Consider the following 10016-nt stretch of genomic DNA (forward strand, 5'->3'; position numbering starts at 1 on the left):
ACACCACAGTTCAAGAAATCTAAAATAACTCTTAGCAAATAGCAGCAGATTAGAAGAGGCAGAGGAGAGAATTAGCGACATGGAAGACAGTATATCTGAAATCAAACAGATAGTAGAACTGATTGAAAAAAAGATAGAAAAAATCCAGCTAGGACTTAGGGACTTGAATGACAATGCAAAATGCACAAACATATGTATTATAGGCATCCCAGAAGGAGAAGAGAAGGGAAAGGGGACAGAAGGTTTGTTGGAGGAAATAATGGCTGAAAACTTCCCAAATCTACTGAGAGAGATGGATGTACATGTCCAGGAAGCTCAACACACCCCAAACACCATAAATCCCAACAGGCCCACCCCAAGACATATACTTGTCAAATTATCCAATTCTCAAGATAAAGAGAAAATTCTAAAAGCAGCAAGAGAAAAGAAAACCATCACATACAAAGGAGGTTCCATAAGATTAAGTGCTAATTTCTCATCTGAAACCATGGAGGCAAGAAGGCAGTGATATGATATAGTCAAGGTATTAAAGAAAAAAATTTCCAACCAAGAATACTCTACCCAGCTAAACTAGCATTCAAAAATGATGGAGAGTTCAAAATATTCATAGATAAATAGAAACTGAAAGAGTATGCCAACAAGAAACCCCCACTTCAAGAAATTCTAAAGGGAGTTCTGCAGGAAGAAAGGAAAAAACAGGACAGGCAGAGATGGAGGAGAGTGTAAGAGCAACACAAAAGACAAAAAGAGAAGGAAAAAAACAAACAAAATATGACAAACACAAGTCCAAACAAAATATGGCTAACATAAATAATTCCTTGAAAGCAATAACACTGAATGTCAATGGATTAAACGCACCTATCAAAAGATTCAGACTGGGAGATTGGATAAGGAAATATGACCCATCTATATGCTGTCTATAAGAAACACATCTTATACTTAGGGATTTATGGAGGTTGTAAGTGAATGGTTGGAAAACAATCTTACAAGCAAACAATAACCAAAAAAAAAAGGCAGGAGTAGTTATATTAATATCAGACAAAATAGACTTTACATGCGAAACAATTGTGAGAGACAAAGGATACTACCTATTAGTGAAAGGGACAAGCTCTCAAGAAGAATGAACAATCATAAATATTTATGCTCCTAACAAAGGCGCCTCCAGATATGTGAGGCAAACACTGGAAAAACTAAGTGAAAGAATAGATGCCTCTACAATTATAGTGGGAGATTTTAATACACCACTATCAACTTTGGACAGAACATCTCAAAAGAGAATCAATAAAGAAACAAAAACTTTGAACAGTGTATTAGAGGAGCTGGATCTAATAGACATATACAGATCATTACACCCAAATACAGTAGGTTATACATTTTTCTCAAGTGCACATGGATCATTCTCCAAGATAAACCATAAGCTAGGCCACAAAGAAAGGCTCAATGAATTCAGAAAGATTGAAATCATACAAAATAATAACTTTGACCACAGTGGAGTGAAGCTGGAAATCTGCAAGGGCCAGAGGGCCAGATTTCACACCAAGATATGGAAATTAAACAGCACACTTTTAGAAAAACAGTGGGTCAAAGAGGAAATCTCAAAAGGAATTAATAACTACCTTGAAACTAATGAAAATGATAATACAACATACCAAAACTTATGGGATGCAGCAAAAGCAGTACTGAGAGGGAAATTTATAGCCATAAACTCATACATCAAAAAAGAAGAAAGAGCAAAAATTGAAGAATTAACTGCACATTTGGAGGAATTAGTAAAAAAAAAAAAAACAAAGTAACCCCACAGGAAGAAGAAAGAAAGAAAGAACAAACATACGAGCAGAACTAAATGAAATAGAAAATAAGAAAGCACTTGAAAAGATTAACAAAACCAAGAGCTGGTTCTTTGAAAAGATCAATAAAATTGACAAACCCTTAGCAAGACTAACAAAGGAAAAAAAGAGAGAAGATGCAAATACACAAAATAAGAAATGAGAGAGGAGATATCACCATTCACCACACAGAAATAAACACTATCATAAGAGGATACTTTGAAAAACTATTCCAACAAAATGACAATTCAGAGGAAATGGACAAATTCCTAGAAACACATAAGCAGCGTATATTGACAAAAGAAGAAATTGATAATCTCAACAAACCAATCACAAGTAAAGAGATAGAATCAGTCATTAAAAACCTCCGAACTAAAAAGAGCCCAGGGCCAGACGGCTTCACAGGTGAATTCTACAAAACATTCTGGAAACAGCTAACACCAATCCTGCTGAAACTCTACCAAAAAATTGAAACAGAAGGAACATTACCTAACTCATTCTATGATGTCAACATTACCCTAGTACCAAAGCCAAACAAAGACACCACAAGAAAGGAAAAGTATGGACCAATTTCGCTAATGAACCTAGACGCAAAAATCCTCAATAAAATACTTGCTAACTGTATTCAACAACACATTAAATGAATTGTACACCATGACCAAGTGGGATTCACTCCAGGTATGCAAGGATGGTTCAACATAAGGAAACCAATAAATGCAATACACCATATAAACAGACTAAAGGAAAAAAAATCACATGATTATATCTATAGATGCAGAAAAAACATTTGAAGAAATATAACATGCTTTCTTGATAAAAACACTGCAAAAGATTGGAATATAAGGAAATTTTTTGAACATGATAAAGCATATATATGAAAAACCCACAGTCAACATCATTTACAATGGTGAAATCCTAAAATCCTTCCCTCTAAGATCAGGAACAAGACAAGGATGCCCACTCTCATATCTTCTATTTAACATTGTCTTAGAAGTGCTTGCTCGAGCACTGCGGCAAGAACCAGATATAAAAGGCATTCAAATTGGAAAGGAAGAAGTCAAAGTTTCATTATTTGCAGATGACATGACCCTATACATAGAAAACCCTGAGAGGTCTACAACAAAGCTTCTAAAACTCATAAATGAGTTTAGTAAAATCGTAGTCTGTAAGATCAATGCACAAAAATAAGTAGCATTTCTGTACACCAATAATGAGCAAGCTCAGGAGGAAATCAAGAAACAAATACCATTTACAATAGTCAATAAAAAAAAAATCAAATACCTAGGAATAAATTTAACTAAAGATGTAAAAAACTTATACACTGAAAACTACACAAGACTGTTCAAGGAAATCAAAGAAGACCTAAATAAATGGAAGAACATTCCCTGTTCATTGATAGGAAGACTCAATATTATTAAGATGTAACACATGTGTAACACACGTGATAACATGGATGAATCTTGAGAACCTTATGTTGAGTGAAGCAACCCAGGCATTGAAGAACAAATACTATGTGACCTCAATGATATGGAATAAGTAAACCAAGCTGCCTCAGAGGGCTAGAGACTGGATGATAGGCTTACAGGAAATTGGGGGCTAGAGGAAGGATGTAAGCTGACACCTACATGGGTGAAATCTATGATAAGGTGGAGGTAAGTATTTGTACAAGGAAGGAATAAAAGGGGGGCATAGGGTTACCTTTGGGTGGGGCTCTGCAGGCTTGAGGGGGGGTAGGGATGGGAGGATGGGCAATATTGCCCAAGAAATTGGGGGGAGGTTGGGGCTACATACGAACATAGGAGATTGTCAGGTATTTGGTTGAGAGCATAATGCTGAGAAAACTTTTTCAAAAATATCATAAGGAAGGTTATCTGTTTAAGATGCTTAAAGGGGATAATCTGATGCAGGACAGGCTCCTAGGGAATATATGAATGCTCATTTTGCCATAGTGGGTTATATCATTGGATAGAGACTGATATAATGAGAGTGAAGGTATCCTCACATCCTAGGGAGGACTGATGCCCTCAAATAGAAGGAATTGTATCTCTCAAGAGAAATGGTGGCTCCCAGTGCATTAGGGCATTTGAGCATGTCAAGCCCTCAACACTGTTGAAAATATCTCTGAACATGGCCCTTCAAGCAATGAAGATTGACTGTCATTGTGGGTCCTAAGGGGAGGGGGAAAGAGGTATTAAATAGATGGAACCAATGTAACTGTGTGGGCAATAGAAGTGTTCCACAAGAGTATGCAAGGATGGATATAAGACATACAAAATTACACCAAAAATACATAGGGGCTGATAGGCTAAAATGTAAATCATAATGTAAAACATAAGATAACTAAAAATTTAGAAAATTGTATAGTCTAAAATATAAACCACAATGTAAACACGAAAGTTACCTTGTTTGAAAGTTATAGTCTCAAAATCTGTACATCAGCTTCAGTAAATATAGTATGAATATGTAGAAAGATTATTGCTGTGGAAGGGAAAAGGTTTTATGTTGGATATGTGGGAGTACTGTATATTGTATATATGAATTTCTGTGATCTAAAACTTTTGTGAAGATAAGCTTAATAATTAGAAAAAAAGAAAATAAAAAGATAGGACGTAGACATTGAGGAAAAGACGGAAGTAATTGCCTTGCCAATTTACATACAGGGCAACAGTTATTGCAATGATGGAAGGCAAAACATCAGAAACAAAGCTTTTGCATTTTTTAATTTTTTGATACCCCAACTTATTTTTACTGTACTTTTTCCAAATTAATATGTATTCTATATCTAACCTTTAAACTCATTGCTATATTCCATTTTACTATTAATGGAACCTGGCAATATATTGGGCTTCACTTTTCAGGAAGTTTTGGATCACAGAGAGTTTCAACAATGGAAGCAGAGGAATACTGGTGTGGGATGTTATTGACAGGGGACACATGATTGGCAGAGAGTTCTACAGGGCATATATCCAGGGTACATAAAAATGTTTGGATATTTTCATAATGGATAAAATTAAAAACAACAACTGAGGGAGTGCTGAGTTCCTAGCCAGGGGAGCTCTATCACAGTCCCTAAAGGAAAAGCAACAATCCCCCAAGTGCAACAGCAAAGACCAAAAAAGAATGAAAGTCCAACAATGAGCCCTTGATACTAATGACTATGCTTGTGAGCCTGTGCACCTGAAATAAGAACAAGGCCTAGAGCTGTAGGGTGCCTAAGAGTTACCTACTGAGAGCCTCTATGTTGCACAAATGTGGACAATCTCAAAGCCAAACACAGCATATAAGTGTGTTGCCTTCCCCCCAGTGTGGGACATGACTCCCAGGGATGAGCCTCCCTGGTGCCAAGGAATTACTACCAAGTACCAGCTGATGATGTAACTAGAAAATGACCTTGAATAAAAGGGTCAACTCAGACCAGCAGAATATCTCAATCTACATATAATACCAGGAGTTAAAAATGCTTTTTGACCTGAATAAAAGGGGGAAATGGAAAGGACAAATGAGTTTATATGGCTATGAGTCTCCAAAAAGAGCTGGGAGGTTATCAGAGGGGTTGCCCTTATGCACACCTCAGCAGAGTCCAAGAGACAGATAAAGTAGATACAACCCCAGGTATTGGTTCTTCTGAGGGCTACAGAGACCCACAGGTTCTATGGACATGGAAGATGAAGTTTAGTGCCATGTCAGTTGGTCCTTCTTTGGAGTTTTTGTTTCTGTGTGATGAAGCTGGACTCAGATGTGATCTTTTTTCACAAGCCTCTCTTATTACTTTTACCAGAACTGTAGTTGGTGCTGGGGTTTATAATATATCCAGGGGACCTGAATGTCTGGACTGACCTGCGGCGGCTTGCTCGGTTGGTAGAGGTGGGGTCTGGCTGCGGACGAGGGGTCGGTCCAGCTCTGGACGAGGGGTCGGTCCCGCTTGGGACGAGGGGTCGGTCCCACCTGGGACGAGGGGTCGGTCCGGCAGCAGACGAGGGATGGGTCTCACAAGGGGTTGCGCGGTTTGGCTGACGGGGTCGCCCGGCGAAGCCGGCGACGAAGGGGTCGCCCGGCAAAGCCGGCGACGAAGGGGTCACCCGGAGAAGCAGGCGACGAACTGGGGACAAGGGAGGCCAGGCCCTTGTCGGGGGCTCTCAGGACTGGAGGGCGCATGGCAGAAGAACTACCGCGGAGACAAGGTAAACACGCAAGTCCACTTTACTGAGGGAGAGGCAACAGTTTTATAGGGGCTGGGGAAGGCTGATTGGTCGAAGCCATGCCCTGTTCTGATTGGTTGCCGGCGAAAGGTCAGTGGGCGGTACTGGGCGGGGGAGGGGTGGTGGTTAGGGATTGGCTGTCGCTGTTGCTGGGGGAAGGGGCAGGGTTTCGGGATTGGTGGCTGCTGTTGCTGGGGTGGAGGGCAGACTTGAGTTTCCCGCCCACGCCTGGCTGTTGCTGCTGTCGGGGGAAGGGAAAAGGGCGGGCTGAATTTTTCCGCCCACACCTGGCTGTTGCTGCTGTCGGGGGAGGGGAAAAGGGCAGACTGGAATTTTCTGCTCTGCGCCTGCGCAGGGAGAAGGAAGAAGAAGGGTGCCGCCCCACAAGGCATCGGGTGGCGCCATCTGGGAGGAGGGGTGGCCGCGGAAGCATGGCTGCCGAGAAGGGGAGACCCGAGGGCACTCTGCGCCCATGCCGAGCTTCCTTCAGGGGTGGCGGTGGGCCCGACCAACCACCCTATTATGGGGGCAGCGGAATTAGGCCTACCACGGCCGCTCCCCTGCCAGGCCAGCAAACCACACTTCAGCCGGAGGGGTGACCGCACTGACCATATGATAGCCAGGCCCTGAGCCTCAACAGACTTCAGCTCCTACACTCTGGTTTATTGGACTTATCCCACTCAGCTAACATGGAGTTGAAGAAGGTCAACCACCACACCATGGAGCCAAGAGTGCCTACAACTGAAAGCAGGAGGATTGCATCCAGCATCCATGTGGAATCTAAGTCCCTTCTTGATATAGATGTGGAGTGGATACAACCATTCCAAGGTCCACAGGATGGAGGAATAGAATATGGATTAGAGTGGACTTACTGATATTCTATTCATGAACTATTGTGATTAGTAATCGAAGAAAATGTGGCATTGGTGTGGAGAAAATGGCCATGGTGGCTGCTGGGGGTGGGGAATGGGAGGAAGAGATGAGATGTGGAGGCGTTTTCGGGACTTGGAGTTGTCCTGGGTGATGCTGCATGGACAGTTACTGGACATTGTATGTCCTCCCATGGCCCACTGGGTGGAACGTGGTAAAGTGTGGGCTATGATGTGGACCATTGACCATGATGTGCAGCAGTGCTCAGAGATGTATTCACCAAATGCAATGAATGTCTCATGGTGATGGAGGAGATTGTTGTTATGGGGGGAGGAGTAGGGTGAAGGGGGTGGGGGGTGTATGGGGACCTCATATTTTTTTAATGTAATATTAAAAAAAAAAGACCATAAAAAAGAAAAAAAAGTCATACTAACTGAATTTTTCAACACCTGCAGGAATGCATTAAATATAAGAACATGATTTTCTGAGGTCCATATAGCTTCACACCACCACACTAAGGAATGGAGGGGGGATATGGGAGAATGGGGAGTTATTTCTTAAGGAGTGTAGTTTCTGTTTTGAGTGATGAAAAAAAAATTTTTTTTTTTTTTTACAGTTTGGAATGCAATGTATTTTTCAACACAGTGAACAATAGCTGGCAGGTAACCTGACAAGTTAACCAAGCCTAAGATTACCAGTTTGCATTAACATTCACAACATTTTCACCCAGATGAGAGCTATACCAGATGGTGTTTACCTGTAATGTGTATACATTAATAGAAGCATGAGACCTTGAGAAGAATCAGATTTAAAGAAGTTGAAAACAGAAACCAGCTGCCCGAGGGTAGTGTAGCTGTGAGTTGGAGAAACTCCAATTCCTCCAAAATTTGTGAACTTCTGAAACGTCAGCTGTTAGGAACCCACCATGTAGCTGTGGCACTAGCAAGAGCTTTGCTAGTAATCTTGCAAGCTTTCAGAAACTCCAAAAGAGGAATGTGAAGCTCTCTACCATTTCCAAAAGAAAGAAACCCTAAATGTGCCATCTGTAGGTATCAGAAGACAACTGGCATTCAATACAGAAGAGTCAACTGCAAGGCTATTTGGCTTTATTGTCTTTAACAAGGAGGAGTTGGGGTAGGGAGCAGGGCAAGGTGGAAGGAAGGGAGGGGGTAGGAAAGCAGTTAAAAGCTGGGCTGTGTGCACACAGACAGGAACATTCTACTGGCTGCATTCCCCTTCCACCCATTTACATCACATATTGCCTTTCTGGGCAATTCTACAAGGCAAGAAAGACTGCATATGGGGGTGCCAGCATTAAAGTAAGTCCCCATCAACAAAACTTGCAATCATTTTTTCTAGAACTGGAGGGGAGTACTTGAGCATGGTGACTTGGCTCAATCTAATACACTGAAACTTGCATCTCTCAGGAAATTGGCACAGGTTTTAAAAGGCAATGCATTTGCTGTGGGAAGTGGCATTCAAAAACTATATCTGGAGGCTGAGGCAGATTCACACCTCCTGAATTTAGCAGCATCAACATGCATTTAATCTTCTACAAACCTCTGTTAGGCAACACTTTCAGGTTAGTTTGCCTCACTGAAGAACTACAAGTTAGACTGAGAGGTCATCTGCAAGACTGCTTGCTTTTTATGCTCTTGTCACTAAAGGGAGAATGTGTCCTTGAACACACACAAGCCTTGATTTAAATTGTGTCAGAAAAGGCATAAAGTTAATGTAAAAAGAAGGAACACTGTATAACTAGGTATTGCAAATTAATACTAAAGTGATCCCTTGGCTTTCAGTAGCATTGCTGGTCTCCAAGATTCAGAGGCTACCGTCAGTTTCTATGTCCTTCTGCCTAGATCTCATCTGACTGGCTCAATTTCCAGCACCCTGGAGCCAGGTGGCCACTGGTGTGGATCCCAGGAACCCACTGGAGGATCCTATAGATAATCTTCACCAGGAAATCTGACCATAGCCACTGAAGCCGCTTAAGGATGACAAAAGTAAGGGGGTTTTCTCTTTCATTGCAACATAATATCTTTCAGATTTTCTTGCAGGGTTTTATACTTCACAGAATGAAACACAAAGTGGATATTCTCTATGGCAGTGGTGAAACAGCAGAAGAGAGACTTACTGTCTTTTTCTCTCAAAACACTGGACTAAGTGGCTCTGTAGATCCTCCAGCCCAAGGCACTTGCTTTTGAAATATGGGATGTGCTTATTGATGCTAACAATATTCAATGTCTCTACCAGGAAGTCCATCACTGAGGAACAGGATTATGGAAACACTGAAGAGCCTGTTGTTGGCAATGGTCTCAAAGATGTTCATCCATTTCACCAACCTCTTGGTGTGTCTGTCCTCCTTGAGGATCTGGTTTTATTCACTAGAGGAGACCATGAACAGGACCAACGAGATTCCGTCAAAACACAGGAACCACTCCTGGAACTGAAACTGCTGGCCACCACGTCCACCATCTTAAAGGGGATTTTTTAAAAATCAGGAAGTGGTGTTCCACAATTGCCTTGGTGGCTTTCCTAGCCAGCAGGATGTCATACTTACTAGGAAAGTAATTCAGCTGGCCTATCCAGTCCAAGTTACCTAGGAAGTACCTCACTGATTCACCTGGCTGAAGGCTTCCCGGATGCCAGAATCTCTCCAGAGAGCACTCAGAGCACAGGAAACTAGAGGTGGAAGGTGGCAGGCTCCATCTGAACACCCTGCTGTATTCTCAAAGGCAATAAAGAATATTCCATGTTTTCATTTTAAGAATACTGCCAAGGAATACCGAGCTTGTCTCTGAATCAACAGGAACTTTTGAGATCTTGAGGATGTTGCAGAAGATGGTGTCTCAGAACTCCAGCAGCCTTCTGGTCATTGATGGACTTAGTGCCCTGGCCCCACCCAGCAGCATGATGTGGATGAGGGCCACACCGCGAGCTGCTTCCCAATACCAAAAAACTCTGCCTGAGTTAATGTAGCACTATATATTTTTGACTAATTGTGAACTTTATTAGTAATAAAACCTTTTGCTAACAGACATCAAACCCTATCCTTTAATCAGTTCTCTTCAGTAATAAAGGAGCTATTTTTGGTCCCTATTGGCCTTATTTTTTATTT

At 41.7% G+C, this 10016-nt stretch overlaps 1 pseudogene; it reads right to left on the minus strand.

The window, feature by feature from the left end:
* Positions 1–8919: 8919 nt before the first annotated feature.
* LOC101431157 (guanine nucleotide-binding protein subunit alpha-12 pseudogene) lies at positions 8920–9774 on the minus strand (annotated as a pseudogene).
* Between the last annotated feature and the right edge of the window lie 242 nt (positions 9775–10016).

This window comes from Dasypus novemcinctus, chromosome 15 (assembly GCF_030445035.2).
Source record: "Dasypus novemcinctus isolate mDasNov1 chromosome 15, mDasNov1.1.hap2, whole genome shotgun sequence".
Lineage (NCBI taxonomy): Eukaryota > Metazoa > Chordata > Mammalia > Cingulata > Dasypodidae > Dasypus > Dasypus novemcinctus.